Source organism: Macaca thibetana, chromosome 14, assembly GCF_024542745.1.
Source record: "Macaca thibetana thibetana isolate TM-01 chromosome 14, ASM2454274v1, whole genome shotgun sequence".
Taxonomy (NCBI): Eukaryota; Metazoa; Chordata; class Mammalia; order Primates; family Cercopithecidae; genus Macaca; species Macaca thibetana.
In genome coordinates, this window is record NC_065591.1 from 53,332,406 (window position 1) to 53,355,705 (window position 23,300).

General features: G+C 48.1%; 1 protein-coding gene across 16 annotated transcripts in view; it reads right to left on the bottom strand.

The window, feature by feature from the left end:
• The window catches only part of MICAL2 (microtubule associated monooxygenase, calponin and LIM domain containing 2), a 251,221-nt gene extending 229,066 nt beyond the window's left edge, over nucleotides 1-22,155 (bottom strand). For 8 of the 16 annotated variants that reach the window (XR_007719272.1, XR_007719269.1, XR_007719271.1 and 5 more), the window contains exon 1: nucleotides 22,004-22,141. The gene's annotated coding sequence lies outside the window, so the exon portion shown is untranslated. Of the gene's footprint in view, nucleotides 1-22,003 lie in introns of all 16 variants that reach the window. The other 8 variants (XR_007719270.1, XR_007719267.1, XM_050757393.1 and 5 more) reach the window with 2 other exon arrangements.
• Between the last annotated feature and the right edge of the window lie 1,145 nt (nucleotides 22,156-23,300).

The window sequence follows — 23,300 nt, forward strand, 5'->3', positions numbered from 1 at the left end:
TTGGTACAAAAGAAGACATAGCCAAGATGGAAGTGGTAGCCTCTAGTGTTTGCTGGAGAATTAAACTGGAAACTATGATCTGGAATGATATGAAAATCTTCCTGACAACAATCATGTCAAGAAGAAAAGCCCTTGGCAGGGCCTTGGCTGTATCTGTGGGTATAAGGAAAGTCAATAAGCCATCCCAAGCAGAAAGCCTCACCTGCTGACCCTCACAGGACACAGGCTTCATAATGCCACAAGCTGGCAGCTAATGGCTGTTCTCTTGTTTTCCAGCTGCCAGCTTCAGATAGTGGTTGCCCCAGTCATGGGGGATTATCCAGGCAGGTATTTCCCTTACTTTTCTTTTTCTTTTCATAACTTTATTCTCTGCTATTTTAAAAAATAAAAAGGAACTGGCTCATTTTCCCTGAGCGCATGATTTGGTTTCACTCCTGGGTGAGATATGGTGCCGCACAGCATAGCACTGCCTGGTGTTGGAGTGGCATGCAGTACACTAGCAGGGATCCATGGGCAACTTGAACCACATAGAAATCTGAAAGAGGGTGGAATGTTCAAGGGGTCGCATTTCCTGCGCTCCCCCCGCAAACCTGGTTTCCCTTAAACCAGCCAGGAAATATTATTCAACCAGCATTTGCTGAGTGCCCTGGCTGGGACTGCGAGGAACACTAAAAAGCATGGGAAACAGGGGCCAGGACTCAGGAAGCAGAGGTGGTAGAAGGATGGGTGTTGCCTCACGGCAGCCCACCCCTAGGCTTGGATCCCAGCCTTGCTGCCTGTCTGTTGTGAGACCTCAAGCAAGTCATTTCAGCCCTAAGGCTCATTTGCTCCCCTTTGTGGAATGATACTTACCTTATAAAGCTAGGGTGAGGATTCAATGAAATAATAGCTATCAAAGAATAACAAAAGCTGCCATGTGTTAGCCATTTACTATGAGCCTGGACCTGTGTGCAAAGTGCTTTGCATGGATTATTCCATCCAATTCTTACAACTTCCCTCTGAGGTAGGCATCACATCCTCAATCTCAAATGAGAAAATGAGATTCAGAGAAACGAAAATACTTACTGAAAGTCATACAGCTCATAAAAAACAGAGCTAGGATGTACCCAGCCTCCATGCAACTGCCTGGAACATGGTGGGTGCACAAAACATGTTCCCTGCCTTCCCTTCACGAAGCCGAGAGCGTGAGAAAGAACTCCCAGGAAACAGGTAAATACTGAACTGGGGGCTGTTGGTTCTCTGCCAGGCAAGCATATGGAGAAAGGAGGGGGAACTGCGTCTGAGACGGTTTAGGAAGCCTTTCTGAAGATGGCAGGGCTGAATCCAGACTTGGAGGATGGGGTGTTGAAAAGGCAGAGAAGAAGGAAAGTGCTAAAGAACCAAAGCAAAGAGTTGGGGCCAGGGATGGCCCAGGTGCAGAGGAGAGGAGACCAGCCAGTTTCGAGGATGAGAAGGGGGAGCTGGTCTGACTGAGGGATGGGCAGTTTGAGCCATTACCTTGGGGCAATTCTACTGGGATCTTTCTCACCTGCACCCCAGAGGCCCTCCTGCCTCTGCTCCTCCAGTCACGCGACCATCACAGAGGGAACTGAGAAGCAGTTCCGGATGCCAAAGCCCAGAAACCTCTCTCTTCCCGCAGCAGGATCAGAGTCCGCCTCCATAAGCAGGTGTGTTTGCCAATTCCCAGTGTGTGCTGCTCTGGCAGACCTGCCAGGCCCTAATTCTAGCCCAAGTGCTGAGGTGCCAGGAAGCTAAAATGCTGCCATGTGCACTTAAGAAGCACCACCCTCAGAGCCTCCGCCCAAGCATTAAAAGTTGGCAGGAGGGAGGAGGAGGCACAGGTAAAGCTGAGGCTGTAGGACCTGAGCCCCTTGTGGCAGGGTCCCTATCTTGCTGGACTTTGTATTCCTCGCACCTGCTGGGACACTGTAGGTACTTCCTCAGTAAACTTTTGTTGGGCTGAACTAAACAGGAGATTCTTCTGCTTAAGGAACAGCTCCAAGGAGTTTAACAAGTCTGAATTATGGGTTTGAGCCCTGGGTTTAGTCCCATCTTGGCTAGAAGGATCATGTGCTTGTTTGCCTCCCAGGGAGTAAGTACTCCCCATCCCATCCCTCTGCCCTGTGGCCTCTGATTCGGCCCCTGCAGGCCCCTGGCCAGGCCCCAGGTGGTGACTCTGGGTTCTGCATCTCAGCATGTGCTCCTCGTCTTGCCTCCTCCACCTTCAGTTGCAGGGTTCCTCAGGGCACATTTATGCTCAGGACAATTTCATACTCAGACACTGCAAATGCTTAAAGCTACAATGCTCTCCCCGTTGTCTCCCGCTCCCCACCAAGCTCCAAATGCGAGTCCCAGCCCAGACCTCAGATTCACAGAGAAGGGAAAATGGAGTGGGGATGATTTGAGCAACTCCAATCATCAATCAGCTCCACTCAAGGCCATCACCATGTGCTTAGTTTGGGAGTAACAAGACCTGGGAACAAAGGGTGAAAGTAGAATTGCATCGGCTGGCACAGTGGCTCTCGCCTGTAATCCCAGCACTTTGGGAGGCCAAGATGGAAGAATAACTTAGAGTCCAGGAGTTTGAGATCAGCCTGGACAACATAGGGAGACCCTGTCTCAACTAAAAAGAAAAAATTAGCCAGGCATGTTGGTGTGCACCTGAAGTCCTAGCTACTCCAGAGGCAGAGCTGGGAGGATCATCTGGGCCCAGGAGATTGAGGCTGCAGTGAGCTGTGATCGCACCACTACACTCCAGCCTGTGTGACAGAGTGAGACGCTGTCTCATATAAATAAATAAATAATAAAATTAAAAGAAAAACAAATGAAAAACTCTCCATGTAATTGAAGACCACCAAAAAAAGAAGAGGAAGAGGAAGAGGAAGAAGAGGAATAAGAAGAAGGAGGAGGAGGAGGAGGAGGAAAAGAAAGAAAGAAAGAAAGAAAGAAAGAAAGAAAGAAAGAAAGAAAGAAAGAAAGAGAGAGAGAGAAGAAAGAAAGAAAGAAAGAAAGAAAGAAAGAAAGAAAGAAAGAAAGAAAGAAAGAAAGAAAGAAAGAAAGAAAGAGAGTATAAAGGTTGGCTGGTCACATGACCTCCCCCCAATCCTCTTTAGGAAAAGGGCTAAAGGGGAAATGATGAATGGCTTTAGGGGAAGAGTCAATCTGAAACTCCAGAACAAAGCTTTCTGGGATAGGAAGGGGGGTGCCTGTTTCATTACTTTCCACCTGCAAATTATTCAACACTGCAGAGTCTCAGTCTCCTGACCTGTTCACTGGGGAGAGTACCCAGTAACCACACAGGGTAACTGTGAAGACCAAATGAAATATGAATGGGAATGTGTTTGCAAACTGTAAAGCACCCTTGGAAATATCAGACATTTTCCAGATCATGGGAGGTGGGATCTTCAGGTTAGAATAAGTGGCTTGAAGGGTAAAAGGAAACCAAGAATCACTTCTTTTGGCGCAAATCTCTATTGACAGCTTCTAGGACAAGGCACAAGTCTTCAGGGATTTTAGAAAGATGCTGATTGAATTCTATTCATAGTCTTGTAAAGGGGAGACCTACCCCCACATCTATGTAATAAGGCGAAACAGAATGTGTTACAGAATGATCCTGCAGAGATGGGACATTCTGTCCTGACCTCAGAGATTAAAAAGGCGTTTACAATAATATTATAATATAAAAATAATATAAGAATTGTTAACATAATAATAACTCTTTCAGAGTATTTGCTATGGGCCAGACACTGTTCTAAGTGTTCACATAGCTTCTCTGATATTAATTCTCATAACAACCCTATGAAGCAAGTTTGCAGATGACAAAACTGAGGCACAAAGAAATTGACTCCTATCTTGGACTTACACGGCTGGTAAGTGATGGAGCCAGGATTTGAACCTGTCAGGCTCTGCTCCTTTTGGGAAACCAAAATGGGTTCCAGATAAACTCTTAGAGGGTGGCTGAAAGGCTCTGATAAGGCCTGCAGGGCTGAGTCACTGAAGAAAGGTACTGCCTCACACACACTGCCTCCTACCCATGCTTTCCCCTCTACATTCACACTGCCCTGATCTGTCCTCGAAGTTGGCCACACCTCTGCTCTCCCTGCACCTCTTTGTGGGTACCTAATACCAAGGGAGACTGATATGAGAACCTATATGTCAATGTTTACATTTACACAGTGGATCACTCATGGATTAATCCCAGCTCTGCCATTTACCGGCTATGTGACCTTGGCAAGTCTTAGTCTCTCTGGGTCTCTGCTTCCTCATCTGTAAGATGTGGTTAACACTGATTATCTTGGGCAGTTATTACAAAGATGAAATGGGATGATATGTCTAGTCCAGCACCTGGCATGTTGCAGTCTTGATAAACAACTGTTAAATAGGAAGACTTTACAAAGGATTTCCATTGCAAAATCATTTTCTTCAAGGTAAGATCTGGTGATAATAGTAGTACTTTTAACTAGTATTCACCTAGTATTCATCTGCCACTAACCTAGACCCACTAAGTGGATTATCTCATTTAATCCTTAAAAGCATCATTATTTTCTTCATTTGACTTGGCTTTAGGACAAGAAAGGATGTCCCCAACACATTAATTTTACACACACATACATATATACAGACAGAGGGACAGATAGTCGAGCAAGACAATATTTTTAGGCACTTATTATATGTCAGGTGCTGTTCTAAGTATTCTACATTCAGTAACCCATTTCATCCTCTTAAAAACGTGCCTATATCGTAAGTACCATTTTATCTCCATTTTACAGATGTGGAGCTTGCAGCACAGTGAGGAAAGTGTCAAATAAGTAGACTTTTTTAGTCTACAGTGGTCATCTCCTCCTGAATCTCTGCTCCCCTGTCTCAGCCGCCTATATCCTGTCTGCTACAAAGCCACTAGGGAGATCTCCCCACACATGTCACTCCTCTGCTCAAGAGCACTCAAAGACTCCCAATTGCCTAGCCGAAGACCCCCAACAGGTTGAAGAGGATCAACTGTGGGTTCAAGATCCCAGTAGGATCTGGCCTTGCCTCCTTCTCTATGGTCCCAGACAAAGTCCCAGTGACAGGATGAGTCAGTGAAACCTTCCCTAACCACTCTATTTAAAATTACAGCCCTCCCCCAGCTGCTCCCCTCCCCATGCAGCACACCCCATCTCCTTCCCTGCTTTGATTTTCCCCCACGCTACCTCTCATCACCTGGCCTCCCACGCATTTAGCTCACTTGTTTATTGTCCCTCTCCCCTTCTGGGAATGTGGCAAGGGATGTTATCCTGTTTTGTTTTTTTCCCTGCTGCAACCCAGCACCTAGAACAGTGCCTGCCACAGAGTAAGAGCTCATAAAAACCTGCTGAATGAATGACTGAGCAGACATGTAAAATGCCTAAGAAGAAAATGTCCCCACAGAGCAATGGTGAAAGAATGGCTAGCATGCCTCCAGCTTCCTGGAAGCTAGAGATGCCTAGACTGAAATGTTTGGGGGCTAGATCCTTTCTTGCCTATCTTCCTGAGATTTACAAGAGTTCCCTGTGAGACCCTGGGCCTTCATCCTCCCATGCCTGTTCTGAAGTTAAACACACTCCAACTCAATCTCTCTCTCATTAAATCCTCTTTGCGTCTGTCCTAAACTCACCTGCCTAGCCTCATCTCCCTCTGCCCACCTTCAAAGCAGGCAATTCCTCATTTCTCCTGGCCTCAACACCCACTAGAGATGCTCTCTTCTTACTCCCAACTTATCCATCTGCACTGCAACTACCCATCAGGATCCAGGTCAAACGCTGCTGCTGCCGCCACCTCTGCTCCCTCCTCCGGGAAGCTTTCCAGGCCCTCCCCAGCCCACAGAAAACACTCCCCACACCCACCGCTGCCTCCTCCAGGCAGATGGACATTAGTCACGAACTACCTTGTGGTTTTTCTTCTATGATTGAGCTGAACTGTTACGAAAATCTCCTGTTACTCCATTTTTTTTTTAACACACATAAGCCTTGCTTTCCCAAGCCCACTGTAAATACTTTAGGAGAAGCTGAGCCTTATCCATCTTGTCATCCCCACAGCACAGAGCCTATGACACATAGTAGGTGTTCAATAAATGCTTCTCAATTGCCCAGGGTAAATAAGTCACCTCCCCTATCAGGTCACTTCCTCAATTATAGGTACCTGGACTGGCCACTCCCAAGAGGCTGCATTTTTTCCTCAGAGCCAGCTGTGATCTTGGCTACCTGCAGACCTCACCATGGGCCTATGTTTTCAAAGGATGTTAGACCTATTTTAATCTCACTCCACTGCACTGGGCAGACGAGATGATTTGTAAAGCATCTCAGGTCTGGCAAAGGAAAGTACATACTTCTTCCAGGCAAACCCAGAGATTCAGAGCTTCCAGTCTCCTTAAATACTGGAGCTCACAAGATGAAAAAAACCATGGTGTAAGTTTTAAGCGATTGACAGCAGAAAACCAACATGAGGCTCAGGTGTACCCTTTGAGCACCAGCTATCACTAAACTGAGATTACAGTTTACTGCCATGGTCCTAAAATCCCAAATGACTTCTGAGGGAGGAGGCCCTGTTTACTGCAGACCCTCCACATGCTGGCCTGTGCCACGCTCCAGAGGAGAGCCTCCCTGTGTCCCCTCTGCAAGGTAAGTGGGCTAGGACCAGCCAGCTTTACACCTGAGGAGCTGAGGCCCAGGTGGGTAGGAGGCTGCAGAGCCCTGACTCAAGCAGGTGAGTCACTCATTCCACATGGCCTCATCAGTTCACATTAGCCAATCAGGCATCCCAGATTATCTGTTATTTAAAGAAAAAAAAACTGAATAGGAAATACTTGCACTGGATTCCAAAGTCAAAAAAATACAAAAGTATTCAGAAAAAGTTTCCCTCCTACTCCTATCCCCATCTACCTACCATGTCCCCACTCTAAAACAGGTCACCACTATTATTAGTTGCTTGTGTCTGTTTCCTGACCGTGATTATGCATATACACACAAATATAAATATGTGTCCTTTACATTAACCGATAGCAGACTAGACACACTTCTCCGCACCCAGGTTTTATCTTTTAAAGGACTAGACTTGAGACAGGGCAGAGAGATAGAGTATCTCTACATAACAAAAACAAACAAAAAAAAGATACTGGGCACGGTGGCTCATGCCTGTAATCCCAACACTTTAGGAGGCTGAGGCAGGCAGATCACAAGGTCAGGAGATCGAGACCATCCTGGTTAACATGGTGAAACCCTACTAAAGACACAAAAAATTAGCAGGACGTGGTGGTGCACGCTGTATTCCCAGCTACTTGGGAGGTTGAGGCAGGAGAATCGCTTGAACCTGGGAGGCGGAGGTTGCAGCGAGCCAAGATTGTGCCACTGCGCTCCAGCCTGGGTGACAGAGCGAGACTCTGTCTCAAAAAAAAGATGCACAGCTGTGTGAAAAGCCCATGAAGTAAAGAGAAATATTCTGAAGAACACATGGGTGAAGAGGGAAGAATGAGGCATAGAGATACCATGGAAATGGACCCCACTGGGCTGCTGCTGATACAAATCCCAGACTAGCCAGAAATGAGCTCTGGCGGGTAGGGCTGGGATCAGACACCCTGAGAGCGCAGGAAGCCCCAGTGGCTAAAGGCTAAGCCTGGCCTTGCAGAGACTTTCATCATCTAGAAAAAGAGGATGTGTCCATAGAAAAGGGGACTAACCTAGTTCCCTAATTCCCATGACAGTGGTGGAATGGGTTAGTGACCAGGAGGACACAGGAACTGTGGAGGAAAAACAATCATTTCCTGTGAAATTAGCAAAAGACCAAGAAGGGGGAAGTTGGTGCTGGAGACTCAAAGAACACAGACTTTAAGTGGCTGGGAGACCAGAAGAGCTGCTAGATGCGAGATGGAGGAAGTTAATGACTTGGACTCTGAATGTAACTCCAGTCAAACAATTGAGGAGACCGGGGCAGGGGAGCCAAGAACCAACACTGGAATAAAGAGCAGAGAGGAGATAGGAGTTTAGTTTTTTTGTTTTGTTTTTTAAAAAAGATATTTAGACATTTGCAATGACTTCAAGTCCCCTGGCCCGGGACAGTGACCTCCCAGAGCACTGAAAATGTTCACAGACAAGATGCTAAGCTGCCTAGTGCAATCTCTGGGGAGCAGCCCAGGAACAGCTGAAAGCAGCCTCGGAGCCCTCGAGGAGCTGAGAACACGTAACATTAAGGCTGTTCATGTCTTTTTTTTTTATGAAGCACTTAATAGCAGATGCAGAACTGCAATGGGCATGGCATGTCTAGCTTCAGAAAGGCGGCTTAGGTCAGAGAAGCAAAAGGGCAGAGACTAGGCTAGGGGCGGCTTCAATCACTCTTCCCAAAGTAAGCCGGTCAAAGATCAGAAGTCCACTGAGGGAAGGTCTCCAGCAGTGTGACAGAGAGATCCCTTCGATAAGCATTTATCATGACTTGGGTGACGCTGTGGAACGCATACTTAAATAGGATTCTGATCCACGGAACAGGGCTGCGCTGAATTTAACAAGTTGAAACTTAACAGGAACAATCATTCTGAATTAGGCAGAAGCAAAATAGGAGGGTCTGCCTTTAAATTCTAAAGCCACACAAGTTTAGGACAGGGGAGAAGCAGCTTAGCAACAGCACATGTTAAAAAGACCTGGTCAGCAGTAATGTCCGTGATATGATGCTACTGCCAGCAAAGCACACAGAGTTTTGCGTTGCATTAAGAGAAGAATAATGTCCTGAACTAGGAGGTGATAGCTCCCTTCTTCTGCTGTCCTCATACCATAAATACAATATATGGTCTGGACACTGCCTTCACTGTATAAAAAGATCTGAACAAATTAGGGCATGTTCAGAGGAAAACCACAGAGAAGGTAAAAATCCTGAACCCACACTGTGGGTTGTTAATCTGGAAGAAGACTCAGGAAAGAAACAGAAGGCTGTCTTTAAATAACGTATTTCACTGATTAGAAATGCATTTTTCCCATTATAAAATGTCTGAAAGTAGAATGTGTCTAAAATCCCCCAACATCTAATGGTCTCTCCCGGGATGCAGCTGTGGCATAGCTGTCACCACTTCACATATGGAAATTTGACTCATTCCTGGTGGCATATCTGAACAACCATGATCTAAAGCATTTCAGGAGCCAACACTTTTAAGAACCATTTAAGGAAGAAATGTGAGTCCTGGTTGTTAACAAAAAAACTTTCATTGATGCCTTCTGGTAAAATCAAGAAAACACCAGAACTGACATAATGGGTGTCAGCAGCTGGAAAAAAAATTCCAGGGACAAGAGAGATGAAGAAATACGTCCCCACTTGACTAGAAGATAATAATGAGTCAGAAAAACATGGACATTGATCAATCTAAGTCAAAAAGTGATTCAGAAGAGTTAGATTCTGAAAGTGAAGTTTTAGAAATGCCTTAACCAATTTACTTTTGTATATATGCAAGAGTGATATAAAATAAAAAAGTATGTCTAAAATCTAAAAAACTTCAGAAAATATAGAATAAAAATTTTAAGTGATGGCAAAGCATTGTGCCACAGTTTAATTGGAAGCTCTTTTTCTTTCTTGAGGGTACATGAAATAATGGTACATCTTTCAGTTGATGGTGTTAGAGATTTCATTTAAAAAAAAAATTTTTCTGAAGAGCTATTGGGCGGTTGACAGATTAGACCTACTGTCCATGGCACCCAAGAGGAAGAACTGGGACCAAATGCCAGAAGCTATAGGAAGCCATCAGGAGCAGTTCAAAGACAAGATGGATCACCTCCAACCTACAAACTCAGGCTAGACTACCACAGTGGAGTGAAAAGCATCCAGTGGGGCTGATGATAAGGCTCTCCCAGCCCTGCAGTTCCAAGGTATGAGAAGACCTTCTCACCAGGAAGAGAAAGGTGTCCCATCTTTCTTCACTGCACACACAGGTGCTTGGACTGAGCCATTCCCTTTAAAAAGTCATTAAAGGCAGGCCAGGCACAATGGCTCACTCCTGTAATCCCACTACTTTGGGAAGCTGAGGCAGGCAGATCACTTGAGGTCAGGAGGTTGAGATCAGCTTGGCCAACTAGGAGAAAGAGAAACCTAGTCTTTAGTAGAGACTAGGAGAAACCTAGTCTCTACTAAAAGTACAAAAATTAGCCAGGTATGGTGACAAATGCCTGTAATCCCAGCTACTCGGGAGGCTGAGGCAGGAGAATCGCTTGAACCTGGGAGGCAGAGATTGCAGTGAGCTGAGATTGCACCACTACACTCCAGCCTGGGCGAAAGAGCAAGACTCTGTATTTAAAAAAATAAAAATAAAAAGTTATTAAAGGTAAAAGGCACTTAGGGGCCAGTACTGAATGCGAGGCCTGTGGCAACAAGGAACCCTGCCTGCATCTGTGCTCCAAGACTCCTGTGGGCCAATTCAGGAATGAGCCAGAGGGGAAGAGCCCACCCACATGCCACTACGTGCCAGTCACCATGAGAGGTGTGCTACGCCCATTACCCCATTTAATCCCCACAACCTCCCTGTGAGGTAAGTAGCATCACTCCCATTTTACAGAGGACAAACCCAAAGTTCAGAGATAGTATGTGTGGGGCTTGTCCAATGTTTACAGTGACTGAAAACCCATGGTCCATCTGTAACAGTATGCTTCAATTTGAGAGTACTCCAAAAATCTTGGTTGACAGAATGAATGCACTGAGCGATCAATTTGTCAATCAGTGAACAAATCAGCTTGTTCTCATATGGGTAGCACTGATCCTAGGACAAAAAAGAAAGCAAGCCGATTTCAGTGCCCCACCACAACCCCATTAAAACCTCCCATCAATTGCACTAAACTCATTACAATTGCTGCTTGCAGGAACAATTTATTCCATCACATAAAGCAAGAGCTTCTCTGAGACATACATGGTACAGAACAGATGCCAGCCCCACTCAAATGTCAAAGCTGAACATGCACCAGGTTGTGGTGCCTCCCACCTGCCAGGTAAACAAGGGAGCAGGCAGAAGTTGAGTTCAGCCTTTATCCACCTCCCTATGGCCAGGATGGCCAGAGGGCTGGGAGGCAACCAACCCTCTACCTGCTCCACCTGGCCAGGCCATTCAGTCCAGCTCCAGGTTTGTCAGCCTCCCAAAACTCCCTCCTCAACTAGAGAAGGAAACTCAATGTGCACACAGGAAACCCAGGGCAGGAGGCACTTGAAGGGGATCTTCAGGTGATTGTGAGGCTGTGCAGGGGAGAGAATCAGCATCATTCCAGATGATGGTACAAATGTTTTGAGAGCCACTGACTCCTACAGAGCCAATTCTTCCAAAGGCGCTTTCTTTGGAGGAGGTGGTCACCTGGGTTCCTGCACCACCCCAGCTCTGCTGCCTCCCTCACACACAGACAGAACTCCTGCTCCTGCTCCAGGAGTAGCCCCCAGAGGAGCTCAGCACCTTGACTGCCCTATTTATTCCCTTCAAATTGACCTTGAGGCAGGAGAAGGATTGGCGTGAAGGGCTTAGCCTGCAGCGAGGTGGTGAAAGTGGAACAGATGCTGTTTGCTACACAGAGTCAAGAGTCACCAAAGCTCACACAGCCACACTTGGGGGCACAAGCTGCAGAACGTGAAGGATGTCCCATATCCTAAGACCCTAACCAGGAGTTCCAAAAAGGGCTGCCCTCCTGATAAACCAAACACAACACTTTGCATGCAGACTCCCTTCACAAAGAAGGCTGTGGGTCAAAAGCCACGATACAGACAAAGTAGTTTTGGAGGCCCAGTCTTACTGCCCCCCACCCTGTTCTGCACAGCCCTCCTCAGTCCAGGGGAATGGCAGCTGTCTGGCAGTGTGCACCTCCCGTGAACGGAGGGCAGGGCCCTGAAGGACGACTCTGACTATCCCTCTCTGACAGCTTCCCACAGTCTGCTGGGTTCAGTCCACACCCACACCACCGCCAGAACTCAGGTCCCTCCATGCCTCAGAGCAGCCTGATTCCAGCCTCAGCTTCCCTAGGCAGCCCCGTTTCTACCACGTGGTATCCTGACTGTGCCCTCACTTTTCTACATCTCTTTGTGCCGTTACTTCTGCCCATCTTCTGCCTATGGAAATCATAACTATCTTCCAATACCCTTCTCAGTCTACAAACTCCACCTCCTCCACGAAGCTTCCCCTGGCTCCCCCACTGTGGGACTCTGTGGACATTCCATACTCTGTCTTGGTGTTCAGCCACAGGTGAGCTTGTCTAACGCACCTCCCTCCATGAGTTAGAAGAGCAGGCAGCTTCCAGCAGTCACCACAGGGACTCTAGCCCAGCAGCTGCACACTGAGCTCCGAGCCTGGGCCTATGGCCATTGATGCCCCTAGCACCCTATCTGCTGTCTCTCAGGATTCCCTCCTCCTCCTGTTCCCAGCTGACTCATCCTACGCCCCATCCTCTCAAGGTTCAGCCCTTGGATGACAGCTAATCAAAGATAAACTCATCTCTGTCAACATATGGTCCTTCCCAGTTAAATTCTGTATTTTTAACAAAGGGCCTCTGCAGACAAGGGCTGGGAACAAAGGTGGGAATTCTAAGTCCCAAGGCTCTGGGGGAGGTGTTTATGATAAGAAAAGATCTTGGGACTGAGACCAGCCAGTGCTACAAGTGTACACAGCATAAATTCAAAGAATGTGGGAGGCTTTAGAAAGGGAGGATGAGGCTCTGTCCTTCAGTCAAGGCAGCCAACTGTGAGCACAGCTGCCTTAGACTGATCAAGGACCACAGCCTGGTGGGAAATGGTAGATGGAAAAGAGACCTGACTCTGACCTGGCTGGTTGACCTTGAGCAAGAAACACACCTCTCTGTGCACTCAGCATCAGAAAGCATCCAAGTGTCAGTTTCTCCACAGGTAAAACAAGGTGGCCAGGATGAGAACTAGACGATCCCATGAGGCCCATCCAACCTGACATCCCAAGGCTCTGTGACTCATGGCCTCTGTGGCCTCCTCCCTCCTGGGAGGCCAGTGTCATTTGAAACTACACCACTCTCCTGTCATCTCAAGCCCCACCTGAGTCCAAAGGGAAAGGGAGAGCTAGAGATCTCCCAGCCAATCTGCAGGCGGCATATGAGGGCAGGCCTCAACCACTGCAGGTGGAAAGAAGGGGCAGAAGTTGGGGGAGGGTGTTGCATTCTATGCTCTCATTCATGCCATCTGTCTCAGCCTAGACAAAAAACAGTCAGCGGGTTGCCTTCACCTCCTTGGCCAACCTTTTTTAGAGATTACAACTATCTGCTAAATTTAAGTGCCGGTCTAAAATCAGGACATATAAGGTCTCTAAGGCTGGATTTGAAGGGTTTCATAATGGATAGAGCATAAGAGCGATGAAGAATTAAACTTGGAGGCAATCTAAGCTGTATTGTGCAGCCATGCCAATTAAAGATCTTTAAAAATAGCCTCTCTCCTCTCATGCTGTAGATGAAGTTTCAGAAATAAACAGACATCTGCTAGGAGCTTCTGAAGAGATACAACATAAACACCCCAGAAAGCAGCCATAAACAGCCCACAGCACTCTCCAGGCAGCAGGCAGCGTCCTGTTCACGAGGGGAGGAGGGGGGAACCCAGGGCCCAGGGAAATGGAGAGGAGGGTTCAGGGGTCAAGGGCAGAGGAGGAGGTGGTGTCCAGTGGCTGGGGTGGATGGAGGTTGGCTCCCCACAGGGAGAAGGAAGTGGTGGGGCCAACTGAACTTGGTAGAAAATGGAGAACTGGCTGCCTTCTGCCAGGAAAGAAAAACTCAGGAACTCACCTAGAGGATTTTCAGAAAGCCATCCAGAGAATTCCATACCAGTGTCATTCATTCTGGCAATGGGTCACTCATTAAATGTGAAAAAACAAAACAACAACAACAACAAAAACCCTGACATTTTGGAGTGCATATCCATGCAAGGTACTTCACAAATATTTTAATTTCAACTCCAGATCAAGCTCTTGAAATAGGTATAATTACCTCCTTTATGTAAACTAAAATACTAGGATTCATTAACTTGCCCAAGGCCACATGGCTCAGATTTGAGCCCAGGTCTGTCTTAGTGCTTTTTGTTTTTGCCTATATCACCTGCATCCACAACATGCCCCTGAGGTTTATTCTCAGAGTCCAGGCTCTTTGAACCCCCAAATCGAACACAAGGGGATTCCTAAAGGAGATAGCTGGCAGAGTAGGGTGGAAGGGGTAATAGTTAGGCCTTGGCCAAATGAGACAATGGCCAAGTCTCTGCAGCCTTGTGGGCCCTGTCTCTTTACAACCTGGTCACTTCTTAGCAAGCCCCAGGAAGAGCAGAAGGGGAACAGGCACCAGGTCATGCCTAGACTACGTCTGGAAGGATCCACAGGGGGCTGGGGACAACAGCTGCCAAAGAGGTAAGAACTGAGGGCTGGAGGACAGGGAAAGAAGGGAGATGTACTTTTCCTTCAATTTCCTTTGTACTGAGTGAATATCTTACCATGCATCTATGTGTGCGTGTGAAGGTAAGTCCTATGCATCTATTCATGTGTGGGATGAGTACCACACATATATATACATATGTGTGGGTAAGTCACTTTTAAGAAAGTCCAAGATACAAGATAACCAACACACCCAAGTAAGACCTTCTAGGTCCTCTTGTTGGGGCAAACCTCGAATCCAGAAGAAGCCTGAAATTTCACACAGTGCTTCTTCCTCCTCCTCCTCCTTCACAACAGTAATGTGTGGCAACTCCAGGCATGTGGCCGGGAAGCTCTCCCGACATGGACCCCATGGTCCCCAAGGCTCCAACTGCACGAGCCTCACAGGACATTCCCTGATGAAAAAGACTGAGTGAATCCTCTCCCTGAGTGTCTGGAAAGAGGTCAGAAATTCCTCTGTGTGTTTCTCTATTCTGTTTTCCTTTCATTTAGCCATCAGATACCTCCTTCCTACAAGCAGAGAAATCCTGATCTTATTACCTTTGCATCAAATTGTGCAAAGCCTGGCTGTCCTGATACACGGAGCTGACTTGACAGCAGCCACAGACTCTACACACAGCACCCAACCCCCATTCTGCTCCTTTCGGATGAACAGTTGTCCAATGAGGGCTCAGCAACCAAACTCCTGGCAGACCCTGGGCCCACTTTGTTTCAGAGGGCAGCTCTTGTTAGTGAGAGCTGCTTCTTCATCCTCCCCTACACCTCATTATCCTGGCTCCAACAAACTATATACTGAGATCCCACAAAGCTTCACCAGATAAGTCAGTATTCAGATATGTGGCCTGGGCCAGCCATTCAGAGTCATGGGAGCAAAGAAGTAGTTTCTGCACCTCGACATGTTGGTACTGCTACAGCAAGGCCAGAACAGGGCGTTCTTAGACTCCCATTCATGTCTCTGGCATGTGCTGAGCTTCCAGGCTGCGTGTGTCAGGACCTTGGGTCTGGAGATGTCCCACAAACCAGCTGCTGCAATGGCTCAGGGGCCAGGGACCACTGTCCAACCCCTTGCTGCCAGCAGAAAGAACGTCTGCACTAGACATCCTCTCCTGCCCAGCGAAGGAGAAAAACCTGAGCCCCAAACCAGCAGGAAGCACAGCTCCCGTTCTTGTGCCTGCCCTTACCTCTGTCATTCATCAAAAGAAATCTAACCAAGCCTTGGAAGGAATGCAGGTGCACCAAGGTATCAGAACAGCCACTGGGAGGTGGAGGTGGGGATTTGAGAGAAAGAGGAAGGCAGTGAAATTACCCTGACCCTCAGGGGAGAGAAACATTAGCTCAAATAAAGAACAAACTAAAATTTTCAACTCTAAAAACACCAGCACTATCCGCATACACACAGCTCACTGCCAGACACCACTGAGATGGGCAGTTTGTGGTGTGATGACGGCAGTGATGTTTAGATGCAAAGACAGGTACAGTGCAGTGGCACTTCAGACACTATTCCATACATGGTCATCACAAAAGGCTCTTCATTTGAGACATGAGCAGCTGACAGAGAAGGGAAGAATCTCCAAATCAGACCCTGTGGTTGGCCCAATCCTGCAATGAAAGTTTGCTCGTGAACAGAGGGCCGGAGTCACCTATCACTCCCACCGGCTCTGAATTTCTGAGGCCATGTGATCGGTGTTTTAGGAAGAAGAAGTCTTATCAGCCCAGGCCAGCCATGCTGTCTACCTTTGGGGAGGGTGTAGGGAGGAAAACAGAAACTGGAGGAGGGAGGAGTCCAGACACCCCAGAGTGAGGGAGCAGGGTGTTTGGTCACTGGGCACTTTCCTGAGAGGACAAGACAGGCCACTGGAGCGTGGAACTTTGCCCTGCCTTGTCTTGGCAGTCTGCGACAAGACATTTTGTCTTCCCCTGAGGGCTTAACCTTCCTGAATAAAAAAAAAAAAAATCAAAATCAAGAGCCTAACATTAGAAAGATTTCATCTGGGGGATAGCAAAAGAAGAAGTAGAAAGGGAAAGAGGGGCCGGGCACGGTGGCTCACGCCTGTAATCCCAGCACTTTGGGAGGCTGAGGCAGGTGGATCATGAGGTCAGGAGATGGAGACTATCCTGGCTAACATGGTGAAACTCGGTCTCTACTAAAAATACAAAAAAAATTAGCTGGGCGTGGTGGCGGGGGCCTGTAGTCCCAGCTACTAGGGAGGCTGAGGTAGGAGAATAGCATGAACCCAGGAGGTGGAGCTTGCAATGAGCCGAGATCGCGCCACTGCACTCCAGCCTGGGCGACAAAGCGAGACTCCATCTCAAAAAATAAATAAATAAATAAATAAATAAAGGAAAGAGGGTAGGGCTACATGGGTTTCATAGCTTCCTGTCTCCCAATCCTCAGTTTTCTTTATTTTCTAACTTTTAGAAAGTCGGGTTATGTTCATCGTGAAAATAACGATCCAAGCAGATATCGAAATCCCAATAGTGCTGCGGCTTTATCTGCCTGTATAACTCCAATTACATGTATAATTCTGTCTACCTACTTCAAATTAGTTGAAAGAAGTCTTCTTTTTTAAGAAAATAAATATTTGGGTTTTCCGTTATAAAAATAAAATATTTGTCTTACAAAAACTTCGAAAAAAAGTACTAAAAAGCAAAAGATAAAGGAAAAAGTCAACTCTAACACTGCCATCCAGAGTCAGAAGACTTAAAATTTCATTAGATTTTCTCCTAGGGCAAAAGGCTGGGCCAGGCATAGTGGTTCATCTGTGATCCCAGTACTTTGGAAGGTCAAGGCAGGCGAGTTGCTTGAGCTCAGGAGTTTGAGACCAGCCTGGGCAATATAGCAAGACTTTGTCTCTACTAAAATTAAAAAATAAAAATTAAAAGCCTGCCTGTGTTAAAAAGGAAAAAAAGAAAAAATGTCCCAAACAAACCATGTATTCATGTTGAGGGCTGTTTGCAGGGAACGGCCATTACTGGATGGGTAAAAGATGTCTATCAAGGTGTCCAGCACCCCTAAGGACATTTGGTGAGAGAACCAGGTGTGAAGTCCATTACCAAGAGAAGCAGGTACTTCTCCTGCCCTCCTGAGCCTCTGGTCTCCTTCATTAGGCCACCCACAAAGGTGCCAGTGGTGGTACTAACTCTATAGAACAAATTCAGACAAGACACTTGAAGGTTATAAACACTTATTTTCCATCAGTACCTGCCCCAGTTGTGGATGAATAGTGATTTGAAGAAGGCACCACAACTTGCCCAAGAGTAAGGCAGGTTAGAGAAGGCTCTGGAAGGCACAGGAGAAGCAGCACTGTCCAGAGACAGAAGAAAAAGTGAGTGGTCTCCACCAAGCCCAGGGCCAAGTTTCTGGGTCGCAACATGGTCATTCCTGTGGCGGAATTCAAAGCTTGGACAGAAGTGACCTCAGTCTCCGTCAGCCCCACATGTGACCTGTGGAGGCCAGTTGCTGATCAAGGCACAAACGCAGCTGTCTGGGCTCCCCACCACAAACCAGCGCAGTGAGGGGGAGCAGCAAATAGTTCTTCTATTATTTTAGGATGTTTACAGACTGACGCGTGCTGAGGAAACGTCCACATGTAAGCAAGTCATTTTTTTAAAACCTCTTATCTAAGCACGTGCACTGGTAGTCACACAAATCCATGACTGGGTTCATTAATTCAAAGCACATTTCCTGAGTAGCTATGACACAACTGGACAAATGCTTATGGAGCCTCTGCGTGTCCCAGACACGGCGCTCAGTGCTAAGGATCCAGCACAGCAAAGAGATGGGCTCGTCTTAAGGGACTCCCTATGTAGTGGGGGAGATGGGCAGTTAACACAGAGGGTAATGGCTAGTTAAAGAGGGGGCACTTCTCCAAACTAAAACCAGGCATAAAAGGACTAATGGCCTAATGCAGCATACAGACTGGATCCTCATTCGAACAAACCAACCCTAAAGGTCATTTCTGACACAATCAAGGTGGACAGGTGATGTCTAAGAAGCACTGTTAATACGTGCAGTAGTGAAATGTGCTTATGCAAGAGAATGTCCTTTTTAAAAGAGTTGTGTACTAGATTATATAAAAGCAAAATGACATGACATTAGACATTTGCTTTAAAATATTTCAGGAATAAATATTCCTTTCAGAGGGAAAGGGAGAAAAAGAGAGAGAGGAAGCCAGCAAGGCATTATCTCAATAACTGTGGAAGCTGGGCAATGAGTACATGGGGCTGATGAAGCTATTATGATTTTGTGTATGTGAAAATGTTTGTAATATTTTTGATGAGAGGACTGCGATACATTCTGGTAGATACCCTCATAGACATAGCTCAAATAAAGGCTAACAAAATACAGAGCAAAGAGCACAGAGGATTTGCAAAACCAGAAAATAAATCTGCCAAGTTTATGAGTGTTTTAAATGCCATTTCATAGTGAGGTGAGAAGACATGTTCATAAATAATTACAATATAGGGTGAGAAAGGGTAAGTACTGTAGCCCCACTCATCTCCAGGAGATACATCCCAAGACCCCCAGTAGATGCCTGAAACCTTGGATAGTACCAAACCCTATATATGCTGCGTTTTTTCCTATACATACAAGAGCGATTAAATTTTCTTTACAAATGAGGTACATAAAGAGATTACAACATTAATGATAAAATAGAACAATTATAACAATATACTATAATAAAAGCAATGTGAATGTGGTCTCCGTCTCTCTCAAAATACTATATTTTCAGACCATGGCTGACTGTAACTGAAACCTCAAAAGGTGAAACCGCGGATAAGGGAGATGACTGTGCAGCAGAGGAGCTATACCTGCCAAGCCTCCGGAGTTCAGAGACAGCCACAAGCTTTTCCTACTTCCCATAGCATTTAATTCTCCACACTCAAACCTCACTCATACACGCTGTGTGATGCAGGCAAGTTGTAACCTTTTTTGTTGTGGTCATTACTAGAGACAGCAGTCTTGCTATGTTGCCCAAGGTGGTCTTGAACTCCTGGCCTCATGGAATCCTCCCACCTCGGCCTCCAAAGTGCTGGTTTTACAGGCATGAGCCACCACACCCAGCCAAGTTGTAACCTTTCTGGGTCTCAGCTTCCTCATCTGTAAAATGCAGTTAACCCCACTTACTTCTTCAGAGGTGAAATGAAACAATAGAATGATGTAAAGAATGAAACATCTCAGCATGATGAACAGTATTCTCTTCTCTCTTTAAAGAACAGAGACTATTAGCCCTCAGAGGGTGTCTAGGATTAGCAATGTTCCACCGAGTTATTCTTTTACCCATACCACGTCCCGTCCTGCCAGAGCCAAGGCTTCCACCAAGAAGACAAGACCTCTACACTTCAGCAGTGGGAAGCAAAGGGTGCAGGCCCATGGCTAGGAGGCGAACCCAGGTATGCGTGTAGACATGGGTGGAGAGAATAGAAACATACCCCAATTATAGGCAGAGAAGGAATCTGGGATCATATGGCTGCTCCTTGTAGCCTGGGAGTGGGCCTCCAATGGCCACAGCCACAACCAGGCATAGTTCTTAAAAGCTGACTTATACTAAAGTATAATTGATTAGTATCAGTTTTCATGATTTTCATGACATCATGAAAATAAGTCATGAAAATCATGACTTATCATGATTTTCTTTTGAAAGAGGAGATGAGCAGAAAGCTAGAGCCCTAGGCCTGAAGGAAGAGGGGGGTGGAGATAAAAGTGATGTCATGTTTTTATAGAGTATGTTCAAACTGTATTTCAATTACTCCACAACCATAACACTATACCCCAACACCAGTGCCCCCACAAAAGTCCCACAAAACTAGAATCAGTCCCAAGGTAGAGATTATTTCAGCTAACACAGTCCTCCTAGACTATACCAGAAGCCAGCTTCTCAGAGGTGAGGCCAGGTCAATGGCAGAAGCAGGCTTGCTTCCAAAATAGCACCCAATCCCTCCCCATAGCAATCTGGCCAACACTATCCACTACTCTCGACTAGGGGGAGGATAAGGGGTTTGCAGGTTGAACAACTTGGCTAACCTGGGTCACTTCAACTGTTTTGCCAAAGAAGCATCCCCTGAAATCCTGGTGGAGAGCATCTTTCTGAGGCTGGGAGGCTCTAGTCAGCACGCTGTGGGGCCATAGTCCTGCACACAGCACACCACTTCCCACAGCCATGAAACAAGAGCACTCGACTTACAATGACAGGGCCAGGACCTGGCTCAGACACTTGTTGTGTGACCTTGGGCACCTACCATACCTGAGCCTCTTTCCCCATCTCTAAAATGTGGAGGGCAAAACTTTTAGCGTTTTTGGAGAATAACCATGAAATTGGCTGCAAAAGTGCCACAAGACAAGACCTATTGCCCAGTAAGCACTTAATAAATCCGCCTTCTCTCTGCATGAAGAAAAGTGAGTTCTTATTGTATTAAAGTCTCCACGGCATCGCGCAGGGCTGCCCTGGAGACTGGAGGCCCACTTGTTAGGTCGACTGCCACTGGAGAGGGGGAGCAGGGCAGAGTAGGTGCAGGGGTCAGGGAACCTGGCACAAACATTGGAGGGCCAATTCGCCTCTGGCTTTTCTCCCGTGGGACCTGCCCACAAGGGGCCTGGCTAGTGACTTTATTCTTCACCAAAACCATTGTAGATTGTAGTTAACAGGCGACAACGACAGCAAGAGAGCCGGCACACTGCTCTAGGCCTGGCAGGGCCCTACAGGCTTCCAAATAAAAGTTCTTTCCGCCTCAAAAACCCAGGCCTCAGAATAAACAACGTGGAAGGAGACATACGTTTACTCTGGTTTCCACATCCCCTCATCCCCATCCAGTAAAGGCTGTTCCCAGCTCTGCCAGTGAGGATGGCGGTGAATAAAAATTAACCCCACCTGCCCCGTCTGGTCCAGCAGCGGCTTAGACGCTGTGGGCAAGATTCCACCTCTCCCCGGGACCAGCCAGGCACCCACAGGGCGGGCGCCGCGGACACACTGTGGGGGTGCTCCTGTGCCTGGAGCGAGCGCGGGCTACTGGGGATGCAGGGGACGCGATGCAGAGCGGACAGTGCCGCGGCCCCTCGGACCACCGCCACGACCCCATCCCGACTCGGCTCCAGATCGCAGCCTGCCAGGCCACTGACATTTGGCCCAAGTTAACTTCCTGTTACTAAAGAGGGAGGGGACAAGGGAGGGGAAAAAGGGCGCCCAGTGAAGAGCTGGAACGGGGGCGTGCAAGGCTCGGAGCCCCAGTCCTGGGAAGTTTGGGGATGGTCTTCTGCCCGGTGACAGGCGGCACTGCAGGCGCGTCACTCCCACCCCGTTGTGGCGCTTGGGATTTTCTAGGCTTGGAACTGCAGGGTTTGGGTGTTGCGGGGCGGAGTAAGGTAGTTCGGCGTGCCGGTGGGAGGCTTTTATTGCGTTCTAATTGGTTCAGAGGCCGGCCAGGGCCGCCCCGGGCTTCCCGGCAGCGCCACCTGCTCGCTGTGCGCCCCGCCGGGTGGGTTTGAGGCAGGGGATGCTGCGGCCGCACCTGACCCTCCCGGGCGTCGGACAAGCCGCAGAGTCCAGCCGGGGCTGGCACGGTCCCCACCCGCGCCCGCCCGCCCTCCCCACCCGGAGGCCAGCGCCGCCCCCGCCTTACCGAAAGTCGCACGGGCTGCCAGGCTCCGAGTCAGCGCCTGCCTCCGCCCTGGCCGCGGGCGCAGCGATCGGGCCCCGCGGGCCACTGGCGGAGCTGGGAGCAAGCGAGGCGGCCCGGCGCAGGCTTAGCCAGCCGAGCGCCTGCGGTTCTGCGCCGCGCGGTGGACCGGGCTGGGGAACGCCCCCGACAGCGGCGCGGCCAATGACAGGACAGCACGGAGCGCGCCCCGCCCCCGTGGGGCCGGCTGTCACCGCCGCGGCCGCCGGCGCACGTGGGCTGTAGCCCGGCCCAGAACGCAGGGAGTGGCCGGGCGCTCCCACCCTGACCCGCGCAGGTCGGAGACCAGGGGAGGGCTGCTGGGAGCGAGGCGTGGTAGCGCTGCGAGATGAAACCCCGGGTGTTGGTATGCGGGTATCAAGGGAGCGGCGAGAGCCTGGGCCTCAGGCTCCTTGGTCTAGGAAGCTGGAAAGCAAGCCACCGCATCCCCTTTTGGACATGGGGGAGCGGCATGGCACTTCTAGTACCGACTGTGTACGTCCTGTGGACCTCCCTCTTTACTTGGCTCCTTGACCACCCTGAGCTTCCGCAAACCTCCTTGCTAACTAATAGGATCTTCCCCTTACCTGGCCATGCTTAGGCTAAAGCTAGTGGGAAGGGGGCGGTGGTGCGAACTACCTGTGTTACCCTTGGTCAGATCACCTAAACACCCTCTACCTTTGGCTGTCAGATCCCTATCTTAATCTCTGCTCTGCCCACCTTCCCGGGTTACCCTTACCTCCCACAGCTCCAGAGAGCAACATTCACAGACAACACAGTGTGAATGGAGTGGGGCCTAGTGAACACTCGGAAGCACTCTGTAGACTACAAATACTATAAAACACCTTCTGTTTAAATGGGTCTTGTAGCAGTTATCATGAAATGGGGATCTCCATGGGCAGAAGCCATGTTTGACTCACCTCTGGAACCCAGGGCACAGGGATTGACCCAGTGTCAGCATCAGTAAGTGTCCTTTGAACTGAGCTACCTAGGCAGAGGAAAACAGGCAGACTGGAGCACTGAGAAACAGTATTGTGGCTGCAGGCTGCTGGAATTTCCCCAGCACAAGGCCACCTCCAGGAGACACCACGTTCCCTTGCCAGACAAGTGCAAACAGAAAGTTTGCCTCCCCAAACCTGCAGCTTATTATTATTATTTTTTCTCTACTCTACTTCTTGCCATGTAATCCTACTCTCAGCCATTTGGTGTTTACCAGGGATTGTCCTACCTGGCAGCTCTCTTAGCTCTCTCTTCAGAATTC